The following is a 9,768-nucleotide window of genomic DNA, read 5'->3' on the forward strand; positions in this document are numbered from 1 at the left end:
TGCTCTGTCTCTCTCTCTCTGTCAAAAATAAACACTAAAAAATTAAAAAAAAAAACCCACAAAATTTAGCATAGGCCTGCAAATAAGGTGAGCTCAGGATGCTACCTCAATGAGGATTCTTGACTGAAAGCACAGCAAGTAAACAGCTGTGGACTATGGTATAAAAGTGGAATAAGGACATTCACAAAAAGAAACACGATCCAAGAACCAATAGACATTGAAGAGAGGATCCATGGGGATCTTGGAATTCAGTGAGGAATAAACCAAAATACAGTACCTGCGGTAATTTCATTCATTTCACTGTCCCCAGAAATGTGTCTTGCCACCATGCAGCTCAATGAAGACTAAAAAGTCATAATTCCCTTGTTCTTAGCTGAACAAAAGCCTCTGTTACCTGTTACAATGAAACAGATGTTAGGATGGGTAATGAATTCATTTAGATCTGTCTTTATGTACTTTAAGATGAACTGGTTTGCATTTAACCATCAGATACAGCATCAAGATCTACTGGACCCAACTTTAGTTTTCTGGAATTTTCTTTTTCTTGGAGTTCTATATGTAAGAATCCATACTTAATGACTTTTTAATCTCTCTTAGAGATCTTCCAAAGAACACAGAAAATAATTTTTTTAATTTATTTATTTGAGAGGGGAGTGAAGGGGGAGAGGCAGAGAGAGAAGGAGATAGAGTATCAATCCCAAGTACGCTCCATGCTGTCAGCACAGAGCCCAACATGGGGCTCAAACCCACGAACCATGAGATCATTACCTAAGCCGAAAGCAAGAGTCAGACGCTTTTTTTTTTTTTTAAATAGAATAAAACTTGCAATTGCTTTATAAGTCCATTGGACTCTTGTAAATCTAGGATACATTATGGGATCTTAGTGATCTTATTTTTCCTATATCTTGAAACATTCTGCTAATTCATCATGAAATGATTTACTCATCAATTATTCCAACTCTTCTTTTAAAAAGACTAAAATAATAAGAAAACCAGAAAAATGATAGAATTACCCAAGATGATACAATAGTGGAGTAAGCTATCATTCTTGCATTTTCTCTTTGCAATGCCTAAAGTACTGCAGCATTTTTCAAGACCTTTGTACATGTTTTTAGTTTTCAATAAATATAGTTGAGAATTCAGAATTTGGAAGATGAATGCCAAGAGACAGAGAACAGCAATCTAGATCCTGATAATGACTGTGAAATCTTAGACTGTTAATCTTTGGATTACCATCTCCTAGATGAATTTCTCAAACTCAAGGATCATCATGTTAACATTATTTCTAAGGTCAAAAAAATATGTTATTTTCATCCAGTTATTCATTCAAAAGGATAACTTGATTACACAATATTTTGCAACAAAAATCTGGACCATCTCATTTTGTTAAGAACACATATTACAGTATTTCTTTCATCTTTTATGATGTTTATGTGGATAAATTTACTTAATATGATTCTTAAGTAGACAAATGCTAATGGCAGCTATGTATATACAAGATGATATCTAAGGAAATAGATAACCTAGAAATTAAAAATTCTTTAGGTTGATTACTTATAAAGCCAAAAATACAAAAGTCTTACAATTAGGGAGCAAAGATGGCTGTCCTTTCTTCAACAAAATTATGAGCCTTTTGAGGTCTCAAAAAATTCTTCAAGTCCTGTGTTTTGATGATACAAATGCATGAAGAACCAGAAGTAACAATTAGCTAGGATGTAGTAGTGATGCATCTGAAATCTGCAATCACTGTTTACAAGATAGGTATGTTCCAGATTCATGTATCACAGGCAATAAGCTGTTAGTTGCATTCAGAGGAAATTGCCCATTTTGGATATGTCTTCAAAACCAGGAAAATATGAAGTGGGTGATGGGCATTGAGGAGGGCACTTGTTGGGATGAGCACTGGATGTTGTATGGAAACCAGTTTGACAATAAATGAAAAAATAAAAATTTAAAAACTTAAAAGGAAAATATGGAATGAAAATTGGTATTTGCTATGCTTACTTAAATTTTCAATAAAGTTGTTTTCTTTTTTTTTTTTTTTTTTTTTTAATTTTTTTTTTTCCAACGTTTATTTATTTTGGGGACAGAGAGAGACAGAGCATGAACGGGGGAGGGGCAGAGAGAGAGGGAGACACAGAATCAGAAACAGGCTCCAGGCTCTGAGCCATCAGCCCAGAGCCCGACGCGGGGCTCGAACTCCCGGACCGCGAGATCGTGACCTGGCTGAAGTCGGACGCTTAACCGACTGCGCCACCCAGGCGCCCCAATAAAGTTGTTTTCCATTATCCCTTTACTCTTTTTATAACAGCTTTACTGAATATCCCTTTACTCTAATTTGTATAAATTCATGGAATGATATAAAGATATAAAAATTAAAAAGAGTCAATTAGACCCAGCTTGTAAATGGTGAATATTATTTTTCTTGGTATACTGAAAGTTAAGAGGTTTTGGGTTGAGGAAGAAGAGAGAGAAAAAGAGAGAGAGAGGAAAATTTCTTGAGCTCCTTAGAAAGGAGAGTCAGACTAGGAATTGGAGAAAGGGGAGACTCTCCTAAAACAACCTTCTCTGGCTTTCTAACTAAACTATAGACATTCCTGGACCAAGGCATTTGAGATTAATCTGTGAATCTGAAGGATATTTGTTAAACATTTACCAACATGCAACTGATTGCAATTGTTTGCTCTCATTACAGCACTTTGTCAGATCCTGACACAAAATGATTGTTCCTTAAATATTCATGAATAAGCATGATAACCTAAACAATTATAAATTATTATCATCACTTTAATGTTTTGAGATTGACTATGAAAATATAAAACCTGACATAAGCCCCCCAAAAAATTCCTTTTTATTTTCATTATTTAAAAACATTTTTTTTTTAATTCCAGTAGTAGTTAACATACAGTGTCATATTAGTTTCAGGTGCACAATATAATGATACAACAATTCTATACATCAGTCAGTGTTCATCACAGTAAGTGTACTCAATCCTCATCACCTATATTACCCATCCCCCCACCTACCACCCCTCTGTTAACCATAAATTTATTCTGTATAGTTAAGAGTCTGTCTTTTGGTTTCTTTTCTTCTTTGTTCATTTGTTTTGTTTCTCAAAATCATATGAATGAAATATGAGTGAAATCATATAAATGAAATATGAATGAAATGAGTGAAATCATATGGTATTTGTCTTTCTCTGGCTTATTTCACTTACCATTATGTAGTCTCTAGATCCATCTATTTTGTTACAAATGGAAATATTTTATTCTTTTTTATGGCTGAGTCATATATACACACATACACTTATATATACACTTCTTTATTCATTCACCTATCAATGGACATTTAGGTCATTGCAAATAATGCTGCAATAAACAAAAGTCTTTGTTAAAAGCCAATACTCTAAGATCATTACTTCCTCAAACTGGCATTTTTCAAAATTCCAGAGAATATTACAAAGAGACAGGGAGGGGTGGCTGGGTGGCTCAGTCAATTGAGTATCTGACTCTCAATTTCAGCTTACGTCATGATACCAGGGTCTTGGGATCAAGCCCCACATGCGGCTCTGAGATGAGCATGGAGCCTGCATGGGATTCTCTCTCTCTCCCTTTGCCCCCTCCCCCCTCCCTCACCCCCAAATGCTCCCACATGTGTGCTCTTTCTCTTTCTCTAAAATTAAATAAATAAATAAATAGAGAGAGAGAGAGAGAGAGAGAGAGAGAGAGAGTTAGTTTCTATAGTCAAATAAAGTTGGGAAACACCAGTTAAATTATGAAAAACTTGGTCTTTTGACTTGTCAGGGATTTTAATATGCTAACATTTATTGTGAACCTTTAAGAGCAGGATTTAAATACATTTCCCAAAGATATTTGATCTTGGAACTTTTTTTCCAGGGACTATCTGGGATCAAGTATTCTAAACACCCTGTGACTTTGTTTTCAGTCATTAATTACCTTAAATACTAGTTAATGTGTAACAACCAGTATTTTCCTTCCTACTTCTGAACCCACAGATGTTTCTAAACTGAAGATTGTAGCCAGAACTTCAAAGATAGTCAAGTGAAGTATATCATAAATTTCTTGGAATTTTACATGGTTACCACCAGATGGCGCTTTCACCTGTACTTTTTCTTTTTGGTTTAATCCATTTCCTACTACAAATGAAGCACTTTGCGTTTTTTTTTAACATGGATTCTCTTCCATTTGTTCAGATGGTGACATTACATGGCACTGGCCAATTCTTTTTGTAGTACTCACTAGAAAAACAATAATCAGATTGTTCTAACTTTGAATTTTCAGCATCAATAGGGTGTCAAGTCCATATATAGGATATTATGGGTCTGGTGCTCTAGTATGCACACACAATTACTGCAATCACATTATAGTAATACTAAATAAGGCTAATTAATAAATTACACAGGAAGTTACGGAATTCTAAATTCAAACAGACCTTAATGATCATTTGGTCTAATCCCTGTACATGACAATGAATGTAAAGATAAGAGAGGTTAAATTGCACATCCAAGGTCAAGGTGCTGAGGCTCATTTAAAACCTACAACACTGTTTTCATTTTATGGCTGTCTTTTCACCTTGAAAGGCTGACAAGACTTGCCTTTAAACTTTCCAGCTCTTGTTCAAACAGCAAGTGCTTCTCTTCCACAGAGTGACCTACCAGGATTATACTCCATCACTTCATTCTGCCACTCTGACCAACTCCAGAATGATTACTAAGAGTTTTATTTAATCAAGCTAAACAAAGGAAATACTTTCATCTACTCTTTTTTTTTTTTTACATTTATTTATTTTTGAGAAACAGAGTGGGACAAAGCGTGAGTGGGGGAGGGGCAGAGAGAGAAGGAGACACAGAATCTGAAGCAGGCTCCAGGCTCTGAGCAAGCGGTCAGCACAAAGCCTGATGCGGGGCTCGAACCCACGAACGGAGATCATGTCCTGAGCCGAAGTCAGACGCTCAACTAACTGAGCCACCCAGGCACGCTCTACTTTTTTTTTTTAATATAATTTATCGTCAAATTGGTTTCTATACAACACGCAGTGCTCATCCCAACAAGTCCCCTCCTCAATGTCCATCACCCACTTTCCCCTCTCCCCCACCTGGCATCAACCCTCGGTTTGTTCTCTGTATTCAAGAGTCTCTTGTGGTTTGCCTCCCTCCCTCTCTAACTTTTTTTCTCCCTTCCCTTCCCCCATGATCTTCTGTTAAGTTTCTCAAGATCCACATATGAATGAAAACATATGGTATGTCTTTCTCTGACTGACTTATTTCACTTAGCACAATACCCTCTAGTTCTACCCACATTGCTGCAAATGGCCAGATTTCATTCTTTCCCATTGCCAAGTAGTGTTCCATCGTATATATAAACCACATCTTCTTTATTACTTTTATCTACTCTTAAACCATTTACAGTGACACAAAGAAACAAATAATGGATATCTTTTTAAATACACAGGGTTTTTATTTTATTTTATTATTTTTTTAATGTCTTATTTATATTTGAGAGAGAGAACGTGAGCAGAGGAGGAGCAGAGAGAAAGGGAGACGGAGAATCCTAAGCGGGCTCTGCACTGACAGCAGAGAGCTTGATGCAGGGCTTAAACTCACAAACTGTGAGATCATGACCTGAACCGAAGTCAGATGCTCACCACTGAGCCACTCAGGTGCCCCTATTTTATTTGATTTGATTTGATTTTGTTTTGTTTTGTTTTATTTTATTTTGTTTTTTGTTTTGTTTTATTTTATTCTATTTTTTTAAGTAGGTTCCATGCTCAACACAGAGCTCAAACTCACAGCCCTGAGATCAAGAGTCACGTGTTCTACCAACTGAACCAGCCAGGTGCCCCTTCTTTTTACCTAACATTTATATTTTGATTTGTAAAGAATATAAAAATTATTAAAACTCATGTAGCAAAAAAGGGAACTTCCACTTCAAAAGGAAGAAGCTGGGCTTGTATTTTTACTTAAAAATATTTTTTTAATGTTTATTTTTGAGAGAGAGAGACACAGAGCGTGAGCAGGGGAGGGGCAGAGAGAGAGAGAGAGACAGACAGACAGACAGACAGACAGAATCTGAAACAGGCTCCAGGCTCTGAGCTATCAGCACAGAGCCTGATGTGGGGCTTGAACCCATGAACCGTGAGATCATGACCGAAGCCAAAGTTGGATGCTTAACCAACTGAGCCATCCAGGCACCCCTGTATTTTTACTTTAAAAGAGGAGTTAAGTTTTGATTTTGTTTCAGGTTCTATAATTAAACTAGTCCTTGACTTGATTTTCTGATATCAAGTTAGCTTTGTAGTCTTCTTTGTGGATCTGTACCCCAAAGGTGGAGGACAGCATTCTCAAAGAGAATGAGAGATGGAGACCTAGAGACAGAGAGATAAAGAGACTGTTCATGTCCAGAGGATGTATATTAAGACACACTCCTTATATTTATCTTTTCATTGCCTCTCTCGGCTCTATGCCTCTCTCTGCTCTGGTCATTAAGTCTCTATTTAGCTACTAACTTTTATTGAGCTGTATCTTGTGAAAAATAGGGATTTAGAGCAATGGCTCCTTAAGTCTGACCACGCAGAACAGAATCTCAACTGCATCCACTTCCTAGTTGGGTGACCTAGGCATGTCACATAACTTTTCCTGAGTTTCCAAAGTTTCCATAGTGTCTTCATCTGAAAGCGAAGATAAATACAGTAACCTGCCACTTAGGATAACAACATATTGTAAGGATTAAATGAGATAATCTATATAGAACATTTAGTCCTGAGAAAGAAAAGGAACTTCTTTTTTTTTTTTTAATTTTTAAAAAATGTTTATGTATTTTTGAGAGAGACAGAGACAGACCATGAGTGGAGGAGGGGCAGAGAGAGTGGGAGACACAGAATCTGAAGCAGACTCCAGGCTCTGAGTTGTCAGCACCGTGCCCGATGCAGGGCTTGAACCCACAAACAAAGAGATCATGACCTGAGCCAAAGTCTGATGCTTAACCAACTGAGCCACCCAGGCGCCCAGAAAAGCAGCTTCTAAGAGCCTGAAACTGGCCTGGCTTTATCAACTGGGCCTAGGTGTTTTTAGGAGCTGTCCTGGCACCCACAGCAAGACCATATTGTTCTCCTGTTAAATATAAAACAATTCACGGCACACCAGCATCAGACAAGGTCACTTAGTGTCCCTGAAGGATCAAGACAAAAGCAAGACAACTCTGTAAACGTGTCTGAACTCAGACAAATCAGGAAGATTGTCCAAACCACAAAATTACCAAATACCTCCCTAACTGGCTATTTTGAGTGACTGCTATTTCTTTACCAATTATAGCATTAGCTTCCCTTTTTCATTCTGCCTTCTATATAAGAAATTATTAAGATACCTAATCACAGAATTTGTCAAGTGCTCAGATGAGCTGGAGAGAGAATTGAGCTGCCAGATGTCAGAGTAGGCAATTAAAACAAAAATGAGCCAAAATGGAAATAACAGTGAAGCCTCTAATTACTTACTATGACTGTATAAGCGAAAGAGTCTGTCCCATTACCCCATGGAACCAACTCTCCCACTGGTTGAGGGTCAGGTGGATCTGTGCAAACCTGGAGGTTATCTCACTATTGAGGGAGTCCCCAACAAAAGCTTTCTGCAGATTTATGGAACCAGGGCCATTGTCTGGGGAGGGGGGAAGGGGAGGGGGTGGCAGGAATGGAAACGTACTGCATAGTGACAGAGTGGGTAAGTTTCCTGATAAGGAGACCTCCAAATGGGAACACCTGGCTAGGAATGCAACTATGGACAACAGCAAGGCCAGCCAGGTGGGACTGAGTCTTTGACTGCAACTCCCTTCAGAGACTGCAGTGAACTGGCTGTGCACCAAGCTGGTGCAGGAGCGCAGTTTTGCCCTGTGAAGCCTACCAGGTAAAGCCTTTTTAACTGCTTACGGTGAGGTGCGAAAATTCACCCATAGGTTTTTAAGCAGCAGTCAGACTCAAAACTATCCTCAATTCCTCCACCATCCCCAAATCACCAAGGCCCCAATCCTACGATAAATAAGTTAGTATTAGCATCCTTTTACTGAGACATACCCTAGTTACATAATCATGTGACTACAAGAGTGTTCCGGTAGTCTTTGGTTGGAGGGCATTGATAGCCCCCAGCACACAGCAAGAAGGTGCCCCATGCATAACTATAAACAGCTACATTTCTCACAACCCTTTCCAGGTCCATTCACTCCCTACTTTCTATGCATCAGCCATAATGACCTCCTTCCAATTTTTCCAACATGACCTACTTCTTCTAGTAATAAGGTATTGAAAAAACTCCTCTACCTGCTGAGATTGAATATACAAATGGGCAACGGCCAGACCACATATATATAAAAATAGAGGACTCTGGCCTACAATCTGCAGCAACCATCCCAGGAAACCAACCTATTATTCTACGGTAACCCGCCAGGGAAAGCAGCCTAGAAGTCAGACTTGTAGGATGTCATATGGCTATCTCTAGCAACAATCCAGGAAGCCAAACAAAAACCTCATAATAATTGTCCCAGAACTTGATTAACAGTTGACAGCTTTTCTAATATTTCCCCCTGATTCCAATTTAGGATCAACCAACCAAAGAAAGCCAAATATGCACCCCAAACCAATTTCATAGGATGTCCCTCTTCTAAGTAGAATAGGGGTTCAGAGCATGCCACCCCCAAATATGCCACTTTGGCACTTAAAGGCACTTTTTAAAAAAGCATATGCAAGAAGGACCTTCTGACCTTCCTTTTCCTTTTTTTTCCTGAAAGCAGGAAATAAAATTCTCATGTGAAAGGTAACCTTCCTATACCAGCAGGACTATCACCAGAGACAGGGGGACTTGAAGCCGAGATAAACATGTACAAACAAACCTTGTTAAACTAGACTCTTATCTTCCTACTTTCCTGCAATTAACTGTGCCAGCCCAGACCCCTTTGTCTTGTTACATTTTTCAAAATGTACTACTCTTTGTGCAACCTATTATATAAGCTTTCAGCCCTGACTCGTTTAGGTCTTGATTTTTCTTGTGAAGCGCCCCACGTCAACAAAATTTGAATGCTTTTCTCCTGTTAATCACTCTTATGTCAGTTTAATTATTAGGCCCAGCAACTCTTATAAATCTTTAATTTACTTTCCTCTTTCCTGAATGAACTCATTCCTATGTATTTAAATTTTACGGGCCCCTGGGGGGCTCAGTCGGTTAAACGTCTGACTTTTGATTTCCGCTCAGGTCATAATCTCACGATTTGTGAGGTCGAGCCCTGCATCAGGCTTCGTGCTGACAGTGTGGAGCCTGCTTGGGATTCTCTCTCCCTCTCTCTCTGCCCATGCCCTGCTCACTATCTCCTTCTCTCTCTCTCTCTCTCTCTCTCTCTCTCTCAAAATAAATAAATAGATAATTCAAAAATAAAACAAAAATTTAGAACTATTTCAATTCATTCACGTACTTAATTACTCACCTCTTCTTTGGAAAATAATTATTTCCCAGGACAGCCTTTGTTCCATTCTGCTATTCTCCTCCTCCATGCGTGGTTCTGCCCCATACTTACACAGTGAGTCCAGTGTTAAGCATTGTTCCACTGGTGGTTAGTCTTCTAGGTAATCACCTGTTCTTTTCTCCAAAAAATGAGTGGAAATTTCTAACAAGTTAGTTTCAAAAAAAAAAAAAATTGTGAGAAAATCCAGAAATGAAGTCATTACTTACTGTTTCTAATTTTTTCTTGATTATTACCAAAACACTTAGGG

General features: G+C 38.2%; 1 long non-coding RNA gene across 1 annotated transcript; it reads right to left on the reverse strand.

Annotated features, from left to right (window-relative positions):
- Window positions 1-277: 277 nt before the first annotated feature.
- Window positions 278-3,262, reverse strand: LOC122467938. The gene is made up of 2 exons (XR_006293104.1): window positions 3,218-3,262; window positions 278-394 (listed from the first exon to the last, which is right to left on the reverse strand). It is a non-coding gene; the product is annotated as an uncharacterized LOC122467938 (long non-coding RNA).
- Window positions 3,263-9,768: the final 6,506 nt, after the last annotated feature.

The sequence above is a fragment of the Prionailurus bengalensis genome, chromosome B3 (genome assembly GCF_016509475.1).
Source record: "Prionailurus bengalensis isolate Pbe53 chromosome B3, Fcat_Pben_1.1_paternal_pri, whole genome shotgun sequence".
In the NCBI taxonomy this organism is placed as follows: domain Eukaryota; kingdom Metazoa; phylum Chordata; class Mammalia; order Carnivora; family Felidae; genus Prionailurus; species Prionailurus bengalensis.